Source organism: Mya arenaria, chromosome 7 (genome assembly GCF_026914265.1).
Source record: "Mya arenaria isolate MELC-2E11 chromosome 7, ASM2691426v1".
NCBI lineage: Eukaryota > Metazoa > Mollusca > Bivalvia > Myida > Myidae > Mya > Mya arenaria.
The window spans coordinates 25854621-25876831 of NC_069128.1; the positions used below are offsets into that span (position 1 = coordinate 25854621).

General features: G+C 34.7%; 2 long non-coding RNA genes across 2 annotated transcripts; one reads left to right on the plus strand and one right to left on the minus strand.

Moving 5' to 3' along the window:
• The first annotated feature begins 17591 nt into the window (after positions 1-17591).
• On the plus strand, positions 17592-19104 carry LOC128241575 (uncharacterized). The gene is made up of 3 exons (XR_008262403.1): positions 17592-17845; positions 18188-18604; positions 18848-19104. It is a non-coding gene; the product is annotated as an uncharacterized LOC128241575 (long non-coding RNA).
• On the minus strand, positions 18698-20308 carry LOC128241576 (uncharacterized). The gene is made up of 3 exons (XR_008262404.1): positions 20143-20308; positions 19574-19726; positions 18698-18944 (listed from the first exon to the last, which is right to left on the minus strand). It is a non-coding gene; the product is annotated as an uncharacterized LOC128241576 (long non-coding RNA).
• Positions 20309-22211: the final 1903 nt, after the last annotated feature.

The window sequence follows — 22211 nt, forward strand, 5'->3', positions numbered from 1 at the left end:
GAAACCATACAAATGCTAATCAAAGCAACGAAAAACCTTTAGAAACGATTGAAATGGGGCATGCATTGTAACACTAAATACATGGGAATGGGGGATTACGACGATTGAAGTGACATTTACAAAACAAAATGACACAAGACGCAATAAAGATATAGATATGTTTGTTTCTTCGCCCAGTGTTGGCACAAGCGCTGTCGGCACATTTTTCACTTTTATTTATGTGCTCTTCAACCATTCCCATAGTTCAAATAAAATTTGTAACTCTCACATATTTGCCCGCAGATAGTCTTTCAGCGCCTCGCGCTTTGATTGAATTCTGGATTATTGACATCGTCAATCGAAAAACCATCGGAGTCAACTGAGCTAAATATATCTGTATTAGTGTTATGCACCTCTGATATTCTTATTATGATTATAACCTATTGTTCCACATACTTCAAAACAGTACAATTATAAACAATGTTCACTGTATTCTTTTCCACAGGTATTGGCTACGCTCGGCACGACCTCTTTATGTGCCTTTGGTGACTTGCATGAGCTGGGACAAGTTTGTAAGTCAATCATAGAAAAGTTTAAAATTGGCGTAAATATACGTGTGCTTAAAATACTTTTAAGAAAAAAGTCATGTTTGTATTTTATGAAGTCATGTTTGTATCTGATGAAGTCATGTTTGTATCTGATGAAGTCATGTTTGTATCTGATGAAGTCATGTTTGTATCTTATGAAGTCATGTTTGTATCTGATGAAGTCATGTTTGTATCTGATGAAGTCATGTTTGTATCCTATGAAGTCATGTTTGTATTCTATGAAGTCATGTTTGTATCCTATGAAGTCATGTTTGTATCTGATGAAGTCATGTTTGTATCTGATGAAGTCATGTTTGTATCTTATGAAGTCATGTTTGTATCTGATGAAGTCATGTTTGTATCTTATGAAGTCATGTTTTATCCTATGAAGTCATGTTTGTATCTTATGAAGTCATGTTTGTATCTTATGAAGTCATGTTTTATCCTATGAAGTCATGTTTTATCCTATGAAGTCATGTTTTATCCTAATGTATCTAGATGTAATTCGTGGGCAAACGACGAATTTTCACCAAAACGTTACGTGGAAGTGAACGCCAAGTATAAGCAGCGTTTCTGTGACACGAGCAGAACGGCAATAAGTGGGCTTAGAACATTTACCCCCCCCCCCCCCATATATTTGCTATATTTAAGTGTCATTTTGACATTTTGATTGTCATAAGCGTACGACTTGAATGCTTGTTATTTTTGTAGCAAACTAATACAAACCTTTTTTATCGAATAATATAGTGAAGTCTCATAAGCTGCTCACGTTAACATACTTTTTTGACAATGTTTGCCTTGCCAAAGAAAACAAACTACACTATGTAAAATCAATAATGCACACATGGTGATTCGGAAGTCAATAGCAATTTAAATCTTAAACAACAGAGCCAGACGGCGTTCTTCTTTTCGAGCAAAGATATCAACGACTTGCTCGGCGTTGATTAAACGCTCGTGATTTGTTTAGTAGGGAGATAAACTAGTCATGATGTATACATCATTGTTTAAGCAAAAGAAAGCGTAAAGACACCGTTATTAATTTCAAACGTTTTTCCACTTTTCAGACGAACATTACGCATTGGCATAAGTGCATATGCCTGGATACGCGCCTAGTAATGTTCAACTGCAAAAAACATTTGTTGTATATGTGTCTGATTAATTCAGCCAGAACAAAATGGTAAACACATAGTTCGATTGTTGAGCAGCAAGGTTGCGTTGTTAAATTTGCCAAAGACTGGCATTTTTAATGGCAACACATTTAAGATCCATCGTATGTTTTTCAATATATTTAGGTTTTGTTGATCAATGTTTGCGAAATAACAGTCATTGATTTTGATAATTTTGATATAGATTATCGCTTAGATCAATGAGAGTAGATACGTTTTATTAGAATTCAAGACAAGTGTCTGAAGTGAAACGAATGTTATGATAATGCATTTCTGTTTGAGAATTACCTTTCCGCTTCAAAACTATAAACCATGTAATATGATGATAATCCTAACTAACTAAACATTTCTCCCAATATCTTTTCTTGCCTTTCTTTGTGACGAGGAACTTAAAGAAAAACAAACTTGTTTGTGCTTATGCTTGTGGCCACGAGCGTGAAAACAAAGATCTGTTTATGCCTATGCTTGCTGCCACAAATTTAGAACCCAATATCTGTTTTGAAACAACGATCTGGTTATACATATGTTTGTCAGATTAAAGTCAAAGCATTAAAATGTCGATGTATCATGATATAGATACATCTTTGCAGGCACAAACGAAGATATGTGGCTTCATGTCGATGCAGCACTTGCTGGTTCAATGTTCATATGTCCAGAAAAAAAGCCAGTTAAAGGGAATCGAGGTAAATTCTGCACAGATTGTAGAGCAAGAGAAAGCACTTTATTAACAGATCTACAATGTGTATGCCAAGCTATGAGTTGTTCTGTGGAGTTTTAATATTCAACATATTGTTTGGACATAACTACAGTTCATACCGACGCCCATATGCAGTATTATTGGTGTACTTCACACGGTTGGACTGACCTCTATCAGCGAGTAATACAACGCTATATTTATACATGATAATTGATAACTACTGACATTTGTGTTTCAGATAAGCAAAACATGATTATATTCAAACAGCTATGCTTTCAATGTACAGTTTCATACATGTTGCCGGTTTAGGTTTTCCATTTTATTTTCATAAATGCCAGTTATACCACGTTATTAAAGTTACGTCCAATATGTCAATGTTCTCATTCTCAAAGTTACAATTTTAATGAAATATATTTGATTAGCTTATTGATTCGTTTGTTTTCAACCTCTAAAAATGGATGCGAGTTAGTTACCCAGCAAGCGCTTTTTGGTAAGACGAACTTTGTCTAACAATACAATGTAAATCAGCGATTTAAACATAATATATCGTTAAGTAAACCATAACAGAGACACATTTCGACATAACACGTTTGCTGATTTATTTAATTCTGTGAAAGTTTTTATGCAATGCATCTTATCAGGGTTAAGGATCGATATCTGATAACCGACATACTTGCTACAGATTCCAGCTTTCTTGCCCATGCTGATGCGGATGAAATGCCGATGTAAGTGAATATCGGTCATATCATTTGAAAGGTTTTATGAAAAAAGAAAAGGCAATGTAAACATTTTCCCGCAGAATATTATAACCAAAACCTTTTGTTGGCCTTCAAATTTAATATTTCATTTAACGTCCTGTTGAATTTTAGTTGAAAAACGCGAATATAAAAATGAAACACTTGTTTGTATACAATGGTTATATATTTGTTTTTATATATTTGGCAGGAAAGTAGCCAGCAAACCTTTCAATATATAAACAGCTTAAGGTTACCAGTCAACATAAGTTAATATTTAGGTTAATTAATGCACCAGTCAATTGTAACCACGCCCCTCCCCCAGGTCCGAGGGCATACCGGGGATAGCCGAAGAAATGGGCCGTGTTTTTACCTTTCAGTTGGGCCCGCAGTGCCGCTTGAATGCGGTGGTTTTGTCTTCGCGCAAAATATAGCGTGTAATGGGCCTAACCTAAAGTCCCTTGGGTGCGGGGGCATTTAGCGGGGATTTTACCATCAGTTAATCCCCGCAGGGCAGAGATCTAAGCCGGGATTGGTTGGACCGAAAGTCAAAATCCCCGCTTTTCCCCGGACCTGGGGGCCGTGATTACAACAGGTACCCCCCCCACTTGCCCGGGTAATTTGCGGTTTATTGAGCGAAGAGTGAACAACGCCTTGGATACGTTCCTATAATATATATATATATATAAATATCCAAAGACAATAGTCTCAATCTCCGACTGATACGAAAGCACCAACAGACAATACAACAATAATATTCAATCCTTACACATTTGTGCTATGACAACCGGGAGCATTTCCATTTTATGGATTTCGTGGTTCACCTGCCACAGCTGGCCCTCTTTTGCCACGATCTTAGATTTCAAAGCTTGCTTTACCCAGCAAATAATTTTATTAATTTATATGTTTATATACTATATATATATATATATATATATATATATATATATATATATATATATATATATATATATATATATCAACGGTCAAAAGTATTAGCTGTATTAATTAGAATAGTAACTGTTCCGAGTTCCGAGTTTTCTTTTTCGTAAATTTTTCTCATTGTAGGGTTATTTGTAAAAAAATATTGCTTTAGTAGCCTTACAATGTTTGTAGATAAACGATGACAAACAGTCATATATAACTCCTTTTTAAGTAATAAAAAGTACGAACGGAAATAAAAAACAACAACGTTTATACATCAATACTGTTTCATTTTAAAACAAACTGTGTTGTGCACGGTTTTTGTGTTTTAAGACAGGTGTTGTTTACATTTTACCTCATAACAAGGGAAATCCCTCATAAATATAATTTACAGTAATAATTGCTAGTGGTTGTTAAATGTTCAGCTTGAAGACCAAAATTATGCGTGAATGCTTTTTCTAATATATTCTGTTATGTCATATACCAAAAACATACTGAATGGTTTGTCTGTCAATAATCAAAACCATTTGCTTTCGGTCCGGGTATGCCTCAGAGTCACGTCCTTTCTGGACCAGAGTAAATAGTTTTGATTATTGACCACCAAGCTATTCAATCAGTGTATAAATATGACCATGCTGATGTGCACTGACCAGTCTGCCTCAAAGGCTAGTCTGGGCTGTGCTAAATTGGCAATAAACATGCTGAAACACAAAGCGGACAATCAACCTTAATAACGTTTATTGAACAGAACATATCTTTCGTAAATAAAATAATTCATCCTTCAAAAGATTAAATCCAATTTGCAACCTAATATTTTCATAGGCTCACTTTAAAGTGGTTATGAATAAAGAATATTATTTATGGATTTAAACAAATTCAATTTGACATGGAAGCTCTTTGATACATGTTCTTTAGATAACGTATTCTGAATTATTTATAAGAGAAACAAGGAGCTTCACAGACCTGAAAAGTATAAAACTTTTGAAAAACAATCTTAAAAACCTGAGATAAAGTTTTATTGTTCATTATCCGACAAACGGTAAACTCAGCTAAATTTCATGGGATGGTGATTTTTTTTTATAAAAATATACTTAAACCACTGTCGATTTGAACATTGAAATCATAAAATAGGATACTGAACTTAAGTAGTTATCTTTATACGAAATAGTAATTATTCGTCCATGCTCGGATAAACCTGACAACATAAACCCCTCTTGGAGCCACTTGTCATTTATTTATAATCATCCTGATACTCGTTGTACTTTGTAAAACTGTTTTAAGATGACTACATAATTTGTTTTTATATATTTTAAAATTAAATATTAGATGCAATTAATACGTTAAAGCATCAGCATTTGATAAATAACGCATACATCCTTCTTTCTAAAATGAATTATACTGGAACAAGCCAAGGAGTCCATAATTTATATACATATGAGTATTATGAGTGTTAGCTATAACCTATCTGAAACTTACTTTAAAAGAAAAACCTTTCTTATAAGAGAGAATAAATTTAATAACATTCAGCGGCATGAGCAACTATTCCAGCAGCCATCTACACAACATCAGCACCGGCAGTAGCAACAACCACCGCCACAGAGGCAGACTGGGCAATTCAATGTGCAATCATACATCAATCATCATAACAACAGCAACATCGGTTTAATTCAAGGGCGTCAATTGTACACTGAACGACGTTATTACGCGTACGAGTTGGTATTCGAACATGACAATGGTGATTTTTAGACTGTCGGCTGCAAGCCGACAGTCTTTAGAGAGCGGTATTTCAGAAACGCGACTACCCAGCTAACACATAACGTTAGTACAACGTTGTGCCAATGTTGTACAAATGTTATGTTGTTGTACAACGTTGTGGCAACGTTGGGACAACGTTAAGAAACGATTTTACAATTATTTTGTATAGTTTAAATTCGTTCATATAGTCCATAAAATGCTTATATAATATAAATGATAGCATAAGAAATGATTTGCAATTAAAAAAAATAATTTCAAAGTTTGGTTACAAAATAACGTTATTACAACGTTGAATTAACGTTGTGAAGAAAACATTTTTTTACAAGTCCTCGCAACGTTGTGACAACGTTGCACGAACGTTGTGTTTATATATAGACATAGTTTCGAATCTGGAGTTTTGATATTTTCAAATAATGTATTAATTACTCTTGAATAAAATCATTTATTTTTGTTTATGCATATTAATCCCTTAAAGATATGATTTGGTTGCAGTACATGCGATATTGATTAATTCGAATCTGATACTCTACCTAGCTCTATCTGTTATTGGCGTGCGCGTTAAATCGGAAAGCGAAAACAAAGGAAGACTTAATAGACTCGCAAAATAGAAAGCATAAGCTGCATTTATCGGCTTAATCATTATTCAAGTACAGCACACAGACAAGCATCACGCAGGTATGTTTTCAGAAATAAATAATGTGAATGAATATTTGATTGTTTAATACTTTGTAACAGTTGAATGAGTTGTTGATATTTCCCCACCCACCCATTTAACAAGCTTTAATATGTTGAACAGGTTTATGTAACTTTGTAAGTCAGGGTTTATTGTATTTCTTTCCTATTATTATGGCATGATCACTAAACATTGCTATGAATGACAGTTTGAGTAACAAAACGACCAAGGCTTAGATGAAAATAATTATTTCATGCCAGGAAAAGTTAAAATTATATTTAGTTAGTATCGTTTAGCACCATTTTTGTTTGAATTGTTATGCTTACTTGATATAAATCCAGGAATTAAACTGTAAAAAAAACGTTCTTGATGGTTTTCCTTTGTTTAAATCAATATTAATGTTGCTAAATTTGGAACATGCATGAATCCCTCTGAACAAAACTAATTGCTAAAAATTGTTTATTTTTTCATTTGAGATTAATTTATATGTTTCAGAAACTCAACATGGATGCTATGGAAGAGAATCCAGTACCAGAGTGAAAATTTGCAGATGTGTATGAGAGTGCTGAAAGATTTTATTTCAGTTTTGTGCTTTGACACTGAAAAGGAATTTTGCTGTAATTCCAAAATATTATTGACATATTTTAAAATGTGAACATTTGAAGTGAGAAATGTTTTTGAAACTTGTAACATACCAAAAGAATAATAATTAATATTTTACTTAACTTGATTATTTAGAAGAATAATTTGGAGTTTCTGTTGGGTATTTTCATGATAATATGATGGGACATGTAAAAAAATGTGGATTGTAATCACTCTGTTATTTGTTTGTCCACATGTTATGTTAATGAATTTCAGGTATCTGACCCACAATTGAGCTAGCTTTCTCCATAGATCTTAATGTTAATTTTGATTGCTGGTCACCGAATACCAGTAGACTTGAAAATATTCCTTCACACTGCGCCTCCCCCTTTTCAAAATGCTTTCATTCTTGTCCCATAATGTTACATTCTGTGATGGTTCTAGTTCGCATATATTGTTTGTCATTTTTCTCATTCTCAGGAAATAAATAAAGACAAAAGTGTACTTATAGATTTCTATTTTATTTCTTTTATAACGATTGTACATTAGTTATTAATTGACTAAAAATGCGTGTAAACTGTAAGATAACCGGAGAAACCCAGGCCAGGAATCAAACCTTTCATTTAATGTTGTCTCTTAACGTTGTCACAACGTTAAAAAAACCATACATTTTAACGTTGTACACAACGTTGAGGGAATGTTATATTAACGTTGTACGCAACGTTGTGGGAATGTTGTAACAACGTTGTCACAACGTTGTGGGAATGTTGTGTCATAACGTTGTCACAACGTTTAAAAAACCATACATTATAACGTTGTATACAACGTTGTGCACAACGTTATGACAACGTTAGTGATAACGTTGTCACAACGTTGTCACAACGTTATTGTGTTAGCTGGGTAGTCGCCTGACACGACATATTGAACATGAATATATTAATACACACCACCTGCGTAGCAACAGAACTACTTACGTGAATGTGGGGCGTCAAGTACCTGCGTATGTGTATTTAACGCGTTATTGCCTTTTTATGACAAACATTGCGTGTTACTCTTAGTATAGTTGTACCGTTGCAATTTGGTGAGTTTTATTGAACAAAATAATGAAAGTATAGCATTTACATACGAAGTCATTTTACCCTACATCCAATAGTCAGCTACACCACATGTTTGCACCCCGTGTGACGTCACACATATCCCGGCATTCAAAACTGACCCGGCAAACCCCGGCAAAGAACTTTTTTATGAATGAAAGCTATTAGGAAATAAATCATACGCGGTTAAAGAGTTCATGTCATGTAATATTTTGTGAAATAGCTTTTTTGTTTCAAATGATTTTTTTTCAGCAGCAATCGAACTATTGCATTTGTTTGAGTAAATTATTTGGAATATACCTATCACAGTGTGTCAACGTTATGCCTATTGTTCTTTTGGACTATAGGGTGTAGTTTTTAAAGTCATACACAATATGGCGGCGATTATGCGGAAATGAAATTGAATGTTACTTCAAACACGTTCTTCTACAAAATAACCGACCTGTATTTAGTGCTATTGCTTTAACATCAATCGAAGCAAAAATGGCATCAATGTATGCGTCTAAAAATGTTAAATTTAGATGGAGACAATCCAGAAATGAGCTGCCAGGAATTGATCGATTTTGGACACGAAGGTACATGTACATTAGTCTGAAATAATAGACGTGTTATACGGGATTCTTCCAATCCCTAACGTCTAAACGGTTTTGTGCAAAAAGCGGGGGTGTTTGGAAAATATTGAAATTGTATTAAGTGAAGTATTTTATGGTTGAAATGGATAATAAAGTAAAGATTTATATTCATATTTTACCATGGAAGTGCAAAGCTATTTTGCAAAAAAACAAGCATTTAATGCATTAAAACACATTATTTACCTTTTCATTAAAAGGACAGTTGACTGACACAGACAACAATTATGCCAAGTGGAACAACTTGACCCAATCGTAATAATTCGGCCACCTCCGACAAGCTTCGAGATAATACAATGGTAACAACTCGGCCTTGGCCGAACAATCTGAACACCTCAGCCAGTATCCAACAGGGATTGACTATCTCGAAGCTTACCGAAGATGGCGAGTTGTTACTATTGATGGCCGAAATGTTCCGATTGTTGTAAAATTGTGAACTGCAGCCTTGCAGGTGCCCTTCATGTATATATTGTTATGTTTTGACAGAATGAAATGAAGAAAAAACCATCAAACTCATAATTATTTGCTTGATATTACTTTTTGGTTACGGAATTTATATAAAATAACATTATCTGGTAATATTTCTTGTTTTTATGATATGTTATAGATGCAATATGCTTTAACCCGGAATCCCGATCGGAATAACTACCCACTTTTCGTACAAAACAATTTGTACATGAAGGATTTGCTGTTTCAAAAATTGTAAAAAAAATCTGTCAACGTACAATTATTTGGACTAGAAGGTACATCTAGCTGATCTACATCTCTTAGTCTAAATATTTGTACGTTGACGGACTCTTTTTACGATTAAAAAAAATGTATAGATATATATATATATATGGCAAATCCTTCACTACAACATCTTCATGTTACTTTCAATTCAGAGTTGATTATTCACTAAAATTATTTCGCATTTTTAATTGTTGTTTAACCTGAAACGTCTCAACCATCAAAAAAGAACAATAGTCTAAAAAAATAGACGTGTTATATGGGATTCTTCCAATCCCTTACGTCTAATCGGGTTTGTGCAAAACAGGTTGGGGGTTGAAAGATATTGAAATCGTAGTTAGATAAGTATTATATGTTTGAAATAGATATTAAAGGTTTATATTCGTATTTTAGTTAATACCATTTAAGTGCAAAGATTTTTTTCACAAAACAAGCATTTAATGCATTTAAACACAACCATTTTACATCTATGTAAATCTATGCACCGCAGCCTTGCAGGTGATCTTCATGTATAACAGTTTTTATCATTATGTTTTGACAGTATGAAATGAAGAAAAACACTCATCAAACTCATAATAATTCGTCAGCTTTTATTTTTTGTGTACATAACTCATATTTAAGATATATATATAATTATCTGACCCGGAATCCCAATCGGAATAGCTACCCACTTTTGGTACAAAAAAATTGTATGTGAAGGATATGCCATTTCAAAATTTGTAAAAAGATCAGTTAAGTTATTTGGACTAGTGCTTCAAGTGTTTGATTTATTGTCTCTATAATGTATAATGCACCTGTCAATTGTAGAGCCAAGCTGGGAGCTGCCTAAAAATCAGTTACCCAGTTACCTCAGTTTGACAGATCTCCATGCAAGTGTTCACATGGTCGTGGGTTCAAGCACCATACCAGTAGCATCTTTTCTCAAAGGTTTACTTTAGAACCCATCATCCAGGAGTAAACATTTATGATTTTTTTATTAAATATTACAGGCCATGTTCTTTTGTAAACTTTCAGATTGAGAAGTGCCTGGATACAAGGCTAGTATTGTTAACATCATCTGATACAATCAACTGGAACAAAGCTGAAATGGCTGCCTGACCTGACTTAAAAATTGGATGGCAGTACATCAGACTAGAAGATTACAAGTATTACAAGTATTGAGGTGGACAAAATGAAACCTGAGCCTACCAAAGCTGACAGATTGCACAAGAAACGCATAAATGCAGGTATTTACTGAGATATTGTAATTATTTTTTGAAACTTCTCATTCATTTAGGAAGTTCAGTTGAAACAGAGTTGGCAAAAAAATGAACAAAGGTATATACATTTTGAATTCTAATTCAAATGAGAACTTTACTGGCCAGCACAGAATGGTAAAATGCTAGTCTACCAATATAAATGTGCCTGGTTCGAATCAGTAAAGCTGATGAATGTACTGGTTGTGTAGCCAGGATGTGAGTAGGTCTGCACTTGGCTGATAATGCATATCATATGTTTAAGCTGCACTCTCACAGATTGTCTGTTTTACCAACTCTTTTTTTTATTTCTTGGTCTTGTAATGAATTATTTTATGCGAATTTCTGAACACTGGACATAACAGACAACTGGAAAAAGGGGATCGCTGCTTTCTTATATTAATTCAGTCAAAAAAGACTCATTATTAGTAAAGCGTTAGTAATGCTTTTAACCATAAAACCAATAGTTACAAATGTAAATATAAAAAACATGATCTTATCTTTTGTCAGCAGTCTTATTTCATCAGTTTTCATACTGCTTTTCATTAGCTTATTTCAAGCCAAAAAGTAAAAGAAGTTGTCAAAACCTTCTATCTGTGACTGAGAGTGCAGCACTCTCACAGATTGAACGTTTTGACTACTTTATTAATTTTTTGTCTTGGAACGAGCCAATTTATGTGAAAATGCATGTTAACCATTCATATAAGATTGCTGACAATAAATTTGTCAGAAAATGTTTATATTTAAGTTCAAAATGTTTTATGCATTTTTCTTAAACCGTTAGTAACGCTTTAAGCCATAAAACCTTTGTTTTCGACCTGAAATATGGAAGTCTGCAATCTAATATTTTGTCAGTAGTCTTATATCACTGGTTTGCAGATATTTTAGCAAAAAAATAGGTCATTCCAAGACAAAAAATACAAAAGTTGTAAAAACAGTAAATCTGTGAGAGTGCAGCTTTGAATGACTAAATGTTTTGATTTGGCTCAATTTTCACCTAAAATCTTATAGTTTTGTGGCATCTAAATGGTTTGTTTTTAACAACATTACATACATGCATATGTATATATTTGTTCTTAAATTTGTAATTTAGATTGGAAGATTCATTCTCTGGAAAGAAGAAAAGGGCATGTTACATACTGTTATCACTGCCATGACAGAAACCATATTGAGGAGCTGGTCCACCTGTAGGAAGAATTGCGCTATTGGTTGGAGCAGCACTATTACCCAGCCATACACCAGCACTTAGTTTGTCATATGGAGCATTTCTGAGCAGTTATGGAGACCACTAACTAGGCAGGTATGTCATAATCAAACTCTTGGTTTATATATTATTATAATTTAGCATCTGTTGAGAAGAAATTTATTTCTAGATTGAAGGCACACACTATATATAGATTGATGCCCAAAAATATATTTCTTATTTTAATGCATTATCTGTAATATCATGTCTAACTCATTTGACTTAAATGATCAAAGCAAAAGAAATGCAAATGATTAATCTGCAGATATACAAATCATAATGTAAGCTTTTTTAACTGGGGAAATTGTTGCCACTTGTCTATTAATTAAAGAACACATTTATAATGAATAATGTTTAATCTGTACACAAATCATATGCCTTCTTTGTTTTAACCATCAATGTCAAAGAGTCCAGCATGATAATGCATTAAATTGAAAAAAATGCATTAATTTATATGAACCCTTTAAAACAAAGACATTTCCTAAATCCAATAAAAAATAATTGAATATTGATGCAGAGTTCAGTTAGAATATAATATAACTTTTTTTTGCAGTTGTTGCAGTGAAACTTGCACCAGTGTGTTTTCTGTGGAGATAAAGAGATAGTGTCCAGCAATGAAGACCCAACTCAAGATCTGACCTTGTAAGGCCAATATGAAATAACTGTGTGGGAAGATGGGAAAAACCTGCAGTCAGGAATGCAGGGAAATCATCAAAAGAACAGTGTTAAATTAATCTTGAATAACTTGACATTTATTTTGTTTGACATATTTATTCATGGTGCAGTGAAAACATTCTTTTTTTCTCATTGTTATTTAAATTTAGAATTGATAGGAGGGAACATCACTATGTAGTTTCATGTTCATAGTCAGATCAAAACCCATGTACATGCCCAAATGAGCATTCGAAAATATCAAAATGGTACTTGTTGTATGTAGTGTAAGTTAATTAACATAATAAACAAAAATATTTAATCAATTTCAATTTATTATGCCCCTTTCAAAGAAGAGGAGTATATTGCTTTGCACATGTTGGCCGCTACGTCCGTCTGTCTGACAGTACACCAAAGCTTTTCCAGGTGATAACTCTACAATTCCTAGACCTATTGTCAAACTTGACATGAAAGTTTGGTTTAACCAGTAGATGACCCCTTTTGATTTTAGGGGTAATATGGTCAAAGGTCACAGTGACCTTGAACAGGAAGGTGTCAAACCATACATCTGACTGATAAGTTGACAATGCCTGCACCTATGGCCCTCAAACTCAACATGGAGGCTAAGTCTGACTATTAGAAGATCCTATTGATTTAAGGGGTCATTGGGTCAGAAGTTAAGGTCACAGTGACCTTGAATGCTAAAAGGTTGTACTAATAATGACTGGACAAAGTCTGCACCCATGGCCCTTGAACAACTTGACTTTGGGGTTGGGCCTGACCAGTAGGTGAGCCCTATTGATTTGTCACAGACCATTGAACGCAAAAAGCTTGCCTGTGTGACAACTCGACAAAGTCTGCACCCACGGCCTTCAAACTTGAAATTTAGGTTTGGGGTGACCAGCAGATGACCCCTTTGGATTTGGAGGTCAAGGTCACATCTCCAATATTGGTCATTAAAACTATGTCATTTACTTATTCCCTGCTGCTAAGAGGATACATGTTTATCAGCAAATATCAGCCATCATCTGAATATGAGTGAAAACTGTACCAACTACCCTCATACTTTGAATAGCATAATCTTAAAACTGCCTCAAAGGCATCTTTTGTCAATGAAAAACCAGCTGTCATTTCGGTCCATGCATATTTCATTCAATTGTCCAGATATTCTTGACAACATGGCAAGCTAATTAATGCTGCAGGTTTGAAATTTAAGACGTTAGTTTTTTTCTTCAGCACCATGCAGATTTATTAACACTTTTATAATAAAAACAAACTAGAAAACAAATTTTAAAGATATTATTTTTTTTCATGGTATGATGCCACAGCACCATGCAGATTTGTTTTCACTTTTATATCAAAGAAAGTAACTCGAGCACAAATTTTGTAGATATGTGGACTCTGTTGTTCTCTCTGAGTTCTGGGAGGCATTTTTAGGCTTGAAAGAGCATCATTTTAAAGTTATATTTTTATTATGTCCCTTTAATCTTGGGTATAGTTTGTATTGTATTTGCATTTTAAAGTTATTGGCTTCAACAGACCCTAATGAAATGAAGGAATGTAATTGCTTACTGAAACTGTTATAAGCGACGTCATAAATTGAAGCAATTTTAACAGAATGAATATGCATTTAACTAATTTAAAGCGGTTCAAAATTAGGAAATTTGAATTAAGAATCTTGTAGGCCATTGGATACATGATGAAGTAGGGCTAATATATTTGTGCTTATTATAATAACATTTATCCTTCTTCATCTACCTTAAAGAGTTTTCATCATTTGTATGAAATCATTTGATCACGTTTCATTTGAAAGAACTTTGCGGTAGTGTTTGCTTGCTTCAGTTACGTCACCGACAGTCTTGCAGCGCTTTCAGCGCTTTGATTTGAATTTGTTCGTGTATTCTGAGTTTCTGCCAGTTTACATGACAACGTTATTTACCAGAAAGAACAGCGATGATTCGTGTGGAATCAACAATGCATTACGTTGAGTTCTTAAGAAGTGCTCTCCTAGGTTCGATGGCATCATCAGAAACGGTGAGATGGACAGGGGATCAGACATGAGCGACGACGATCAGGATGAATAAGAGTAGCTGACTTTTTTAATAGGATGTAGTATTTTCCGAGTTGTCACGACAGAAGAGGTAGAACAATTGATAAGACACTTTTTAAATATAGCGGAAGGAGAGCTTTGTTCCAATTACAAGCGTCGATACATTTGGGAAGACGGGCAGATAGGCGGAGGGGCTGGGGAACAGTCGATTAATTTCATCACGCCTCTAGCGCAAGATGTTGAACTGGCGAAATCCAACTCAAACAACGAACTGATTTTAAGAGAACGTGAACACGTCGACTACAACTCTCTATTTGACCCCCTGTATTTCTGTGCCATGGAAATTACAAAAAAATCGAGGGATGATTTACCGGCAGAACACCTGACACTCGCAGACACTTTCGTAACCAGTACGCAAAATTAGGAAAGAAAACCATTTTCTTAAATTGTATTGACATCATTACCTTGTTGGTGTTTATGTTTGAATTTGTATGTACGTACAGTTTTGATCTTACGGGTAATTCTATCAGTATGGGTAAACAAGTATCGTTAATTTGTTTTAAAAGTTAAATACTTGTCATTAACACCGACCCGGCATGAAAACAAGTAAAATGAAAAGTAAACATGGTCGCCGGAAATTCAGGTTCGTTATGTCCGTTTTAATATCAAATCACTATATCTAAAACCAAAGAGCCTTCCACTTTGAAAGACGCGGATAATATCACTGATAACCTTAGGCGTTGAAGGAGTCTGGCGTAATTTCTTAGCTTTTTTTGCTTTGGAAATGGAATTTACTTTTCCATTGACCATCAACGTTCCGGTAGAAAACACGCTGCAATGGCCTTCGATCTGGGATGGTTTCACCAGGCGCCCGAGTATCTGGCTGGGTCATACAAGATATTTCAGCTCTATTAAACAAATTTTCTCTCATCGATGGCACAATTTGTTTGAGCGGTACACGTGACGTTGCTGATCGTATTTACCAGTTTGTAATTTTGGTTACATCCGTTGTGTCTTAAAAGTCGAGCTGGTCGACATGGTTGTCATGAAACATGCACGACACGACACTACTGAGCTCCGGAAGTAAGGCTCCTGATTCCGGGATAATTACTTTAGTCTGTCGTTTTTTCCGGGTCTCACACACATACCTTTTTAACAGGGCACCATCTCCCCGGCCGGTTTCCAATCTACGTACGGTTTACTGGTCTTCACGGCACAAAACGCATTTACACCTTAATGTATACTGTAGGCGTCTCAGTTCCTGTTCTATATTGTCAAGCATTTCCGCTCCTTAACGTTAAAGAAAGACATTATTTTTTTAGCTTTATTATCAATCACCCATCCATTCACTTAATTTTCCGTACCTCTCATTGCCCAAAGCAATCTGCCAGTCTTTCTGCACAATGCTCTAATATCAGAATGATGAATAATATGTGCATACATTCGTATATAGAAAAAACAAATATACATACGTTACACGGACAGACGCACATTGGAGGTCAGAAAGAGGCTTTAGGGTACATACCTGTCAATAATTGATTATTACTAGTTGAACAATAATGATTTGCTCAAAAAACAGAATATGAATCAATGACTATATGGGTCCCAAAGAGGTGGGTATCGGTTCATTATAAGTTAATGACTTTTGGCTGCAAAGAAGGGCTAATTTTATTTCATGTATTCTTATTATGCCCAAAATATATCACTAAACCATGGTCAAATGTCCTAAGGTAATCTTAAAGTTTGAGAACATTTGACTTGTTTGTTTCTTTTTAGAAAATTTTGAGTATTCAACTATACTATTCAAACATTGAAACGTAATAATAGGTAATTACCCATACAATCAACTTCAACATCAGTGTAGTGTTATTTTTTAATTTAAGATAAATAAATGCCGTGTGAGCAGAGATCAATTTTGACACATTTCTTGCACACTTTTTGCCAAATGCTGATTGGATTTTTTTTTTATTTGAAACTAAAACCTTGTTTGTTCCGTATTTGAAACATGCAACAGTTGTGAATTGTAATTTCAGGACTTAAGCTTTGCCTTGTTCTTTGAAGAATTGCTGACCAAGGATTCAAGATTTGAAATCTTAAATGATGTGTGTAAAAGCATTGTCTGCTTCCGCCTAAAGGTAGGAACAGGTTAATAAGCACCTCGCGTTAAGATCTAATTTCATAACACTGCTGCCATCGTCAGCGTGCGAAAACATAATCAGGGGCTATAACTCAGAATCGTTCAAAATATTAACACGAAACTTATTACACATGTAACCAGTGAAATTTAGCAAACGTGTAACAAAGCCAATGTTTCGGTTATTAATGTTTGTCGATGAATGTCACTAAATGATCAGCTGGAAAAGACGAGCGTTGGCTACTTATTAGTCAATAGCCGAATGGTCGTTTCGAATGATCGTCAGCCGTGTGGTGATTTCATGGGAAACATGTAAGTTTCAAATAAATACATTGTTACCGTCAACACGATTGCACAATAAAAACATTAAAACTGCGAGTTATTTTACTAAACCAGGTATGTTTTATCCATATTTGAGTATTGTTTGCACTCAACGTTGCAAGTCATGCCCGCTCAACTGCCACTTTCAAATAATTTTTAATTTTAATACAACGGGTTAACTTTTAATCAAATTGTTCTGTTAAAAAAGTCGACGGGAAAAAAAAGCTGAAATAATGAAGAAGAGCTATGTAAATGGTTACTATTAACAATAATAAACCTGTCAAAATTGTTTCTAAAGATTGATGAATGAATTGACCTTACGACAGCGGCTTCTAAGCCACGCCCCCTGATTTCAAGGGAGCGAACTCTGTCTATGTCCGTCAAACAAACAAGGAAGTGTCTCGCGTCGTTTCGCTTTCCGATATTCCTGACAAATTATCATAAATGTGACATTACAATGCGAAAAAATAGAAGTCAAAGGAATTTGTAACTGGCTGCTACATCGGAAGGCTCGATATATCTTTAGAAAATGACGATATCTAACATTGACGGGGTGAAATCTATCCAAGTAAGAGAAAATCGGATAGCCGCCATGTTGTCAACATTGACATCGATACAAAGGAAAAGCGTGTGTGTGACGCATACTGTAAATGCAAACAAGGGTAAGTTTAACTTTTAATAACTCCGGTCCTTCTTACAGTATTGTTGAATTAAAGATTAAATCATCGCACAATATGAGTAAATCATAAATGGCCCGAATGGGGAACCCGGAAGTGACATTAAATAACAGTTACATGCCAGCTATACAGTATAACCTTGTATTCTATAGTATGAGCAGAAATGGTTTATTGGAGTTATGCATAAAAAGTTTCAGTTCTAAGCGATTGAACACTCCCCCTTATGAATAATAATGTAATAGTTGACAAGTGACAATCGTGGGTGATACCAATCTGTAACTTTTGCATTGCTCAAACATTCACATGCTTTGATTTTTGTTCTTACAGAAATTGTGGAACATGTTCACACACTCTGGCTGTAAAAGTAGACCTGGGAGGAAAATTGCCCCCGGTGTGGGGCTCGAACTCACAACCACCAGAACACTAGCCCGGCGCTCTAACCAACTAAGCTGACCGGGCAGCTGGTTCTAACCCACACACACACTACCCTCCCCCCATTTACCGGTTAAGGCTGGTGGAGGGTCTCCTGCTATTTACCGTTGACACCATTAAAGTATTCTGATTGATGGAGATAAGGAAGTCCCCTTATTATTGTCTTCAACAAGCCTACCGCAACAGGGGACCTAGCATAAGACCGGAAACCGCCCCCCCCACCCCCCACCCCCACACACACATGATATTTGCCAGTCCAGGCAATGTCAACCGCAAGAGAAAACCAGTGATGACAAGTTTTACAAATAATCGGTAGGACCTATTTTAAAGCTTTTTATAACATTTAGTTTTACTTTGCTGTACAAAAGTAATGGACTATTTGTCCAGAGAAAAACAACAACCACAAAACATTAGCTATTATCTTGTCAATATTTCATTATGATATACATGTAGGAAGCAAACATCAAAGGCAGTAGCATTTACAGCTAGTATTAAAATATTTAACAATACATGTAACTGATTTATTTTAATATTGGCATCTTTTATTTATTTCAGGAAAGTGTGGTCTTTTGAAGAGAGTTCTTGAAGTTGTTCAGCATGTTGTTTTGATGGATTCTTGGAAGGATGTACCTCTATGATGTTAGCTTCAGTTCTGGAGTATAACACCAGTTGTTGCATATTTAATATCAGATTTATTAAATACATTGTTGTTTTGCAAACATTACTTAAACTTTGATATTTCTTTGGTGTTTATGTATGATATTGTAGGTGAATATCTCTTTATTGCAATGGCAAATATATTTTAAAATATATAGCATTAGCAGAAGTTATTTTTCACTGTTAAAGCTGCACTTTCACAGATTGATCACTTTGACAACTTGCACAGGATTTGATTGCATTTATCATATTTTGGCTAGGAGAAGTTTGCTTTGTGATTTATATATTAGGTCTTAATTTAAAGAATGCCAAAATAAGACGATTCTGAGACAAAAAGTGTCAAACTAGAATTCTGTGAGAGTGCAACTTTAAGAATACTATTAATCGAGTGTGCATGTGATCCGGACTCTGAACATTGGATGAACTATCATTAAATATTGTAGATTTATGTAAATGGCCCAAAATATAAGAATAACAATGAAAATATGTACATGTTTGACTTGTTCTTTATTCATAATAAGTCTAAGTCTTTACAGCACATGTTTGGCCGAATCAAGTTCTAATGAACATAATAATTGATTTAAATGTACAGTGAAATAAATTGTTTTATACAGAAAATAATACCTTAACGATTCAGACCGATCTGTTCTCGTTTTTTTTTGGTGGCTCAAATATTTATCTGAGTTTTGGAGGAGGCCTAGCTGGTGTGAGCTGGACAAATACAGTAGCTGCTTGAGGGTCAGGGTTTTCTTGATTGGATTTCCCGTCGACAAAGTGCTGATATGAAAATAAGAAATCTATGAAATGTGTCGGAATGACAGCTACAAAAGCCATTGTTTACATAGGATCCATACGAGTAGATGAGATTCGGAAGCATGCGATGGTTCGGACAAAAATTTAGTTGTACGATATTTCCTGATTTACTTTGAAAGCAAAGCAGTTTATAAAAACTACATAACGGTATCAACAAAAATACCTCTATCTTGAATGAAATCAATCGTGTCCATGTTGAACCTGATATTAAATGGCCATTAATGCCGATTTGACAACACAAGCCAAAGCATAAATGTACGATGTTTATAGTTTAAAAATAGTATATTATATATAACACTTATTTAGGTCATGCACGGACAATTTCAGTATTAAATCATTTTTGAGCGGATTGAAATAAGTAGTTTTGTTCAAAAAAATACTTTTGTACAGACGTATAGATGTTTCGCCTTTGAACGATCTTTCAAAATTTCCAAGTTCAGCTGTTGATGAGGTCTTCCACAGAGTCTGATACAGCACTTGTATTTTTCTAAATAACTCGCTGGTTTCGAATACGGAACGAATTGGAAGCCATCTTTAGTCGGCCTGGCTACCTTGTATCCGAATTACAAGTACCACGACAACACCTTTTTACCATAATACTTAAAAAGGCGAGGAATTGCCAGCGCATGTATATGACGGTCAGTTTGACGGACAAAATGGCGGATAGCAACACGGCTTATCAGCCCTGCATTCTGATTGGCTGATAGGACCTGTCAATCAAATCCTGTCGTAAGGTCAATTATTTCCTTTTTATTTTAAGGCGACGAACGAAGTGAACACAGCTTTGTATAAGAACATTTTTGACAACAAGAAACAAATCCATATCAGCAAGGCAGAATCGAGGGGCGTTTTCTTTCTACGGTTTGTATCGCGAGGTTCGAATTAAACAACGCGAGAGGACATTGACTTTGCATGGAATATCATCCAGAAGTCGGCTGAAATCGCTTTCAAGAGAACCACCTGTTGACTGAAACTGCATGATTTTGTATATTGAGAATATTAAGTCTTTGCCCATTACCAGAAACCCAGAATTAAAATGCAAAAATACAACTCTATTCAGTCATATCAAAGGTTTCAATCTTAAATCTAATATATATTAGCTGTGTTATCGTTAGTGCCAGCACAATCAACTGGCACAGTGATATAATTTATATGAAGTCGTAACCGTCAGTATTTAGCCTCTTGAACTGAACTTTTAACTGTTTGATTATTAAAAACTTCACATATGCATAGCAAACATAAAACGTCCGGTATCCAAAATGTCCGGGAGCCTTACCCTAGATATGAATGACATAGGCGTAGCTAACTGGCAACATGGCGAAAAGGCTTTCCCATTAAATTTAAATTTACTGACCGTTCCAGTGCGGTACCTAACACTCCTTGAAAAAGACACCTAGTTCTTATATAGTATATACGCACTGTGTTGATTTTGGAGATTTGTGCTGTTGTTCCAGGTTTCTTGTTAGTGATTTTTTATTTGTGTTATATGTCTTTGGCGTTTACTCTCCATTAAGCGGGGTTTATGTTTAAATGTTTTGGCTACTGAGCTTGTTTCTGTAGTTTTCCATATAAATATTGCATACTACAGTTTTGATCGTACGATAAGATTCAAACTGTGTTGTATATCTACGTTTACAAACTCGGACAAGCTGAAGCATACGACCGGTCTATGTTGTCCTTTGATGAAATGCACTTGCTTATAATGCTACACCGTTAAATGGTGTCCAAAACAAACTTAACAAATTCATAATATGTACAAGGATGTCATTTCTAGACTGTCCTAAGTAGACATTTAAGATGAAATTGATTCTGTTGTTGATGGAAAAATACTCATTGAAAACATATTTATTTTGTTGATTACTAGTTACTAAATGTATTTTTCTGTTTACCGTTTTAAAAATGTCGTTCGTGTCTCGTGTACCATAAACTGGCACCTTTTAAAGTTCATTAAATATTTGAATGAGACAGGAAAACAAAACATTTTCATTCTAATTAAACAAAACCCTTTTTTTACCAGTTTTTAATACCTGACCAATAGAGTGAATGAAGTCAGTGATGTATGACCGTAAGATTAACTTAAGTTGCATATTGGATACCACCCCTTAGTCGATGTGAGTCGTGATTTGAAATGCTCTTAGTTTAACATTTTCTTTATCTTGCTACACATTTGTATGAATTGAGCTTCAACCAGTATTAAACATTAATTAAAAGTTGAGGAAATAATAACACCAATGTTTTGTCATATGTAACGTATATACAAGAAAATTGAAGTTACGACTAAGATCCCTGATTGAAATGGCTAGGTGTTAAGCAACGTAAAATATCAATATAGTGTGAATAGAAAGAAGATCAATTTACGAAAATATCTGCATTCATGAATAGAGAAGGTACTCCAGTGAATCTATCAACAACAAACTCGTTTTTAATTATTCAGGCGTTTATAAACAGG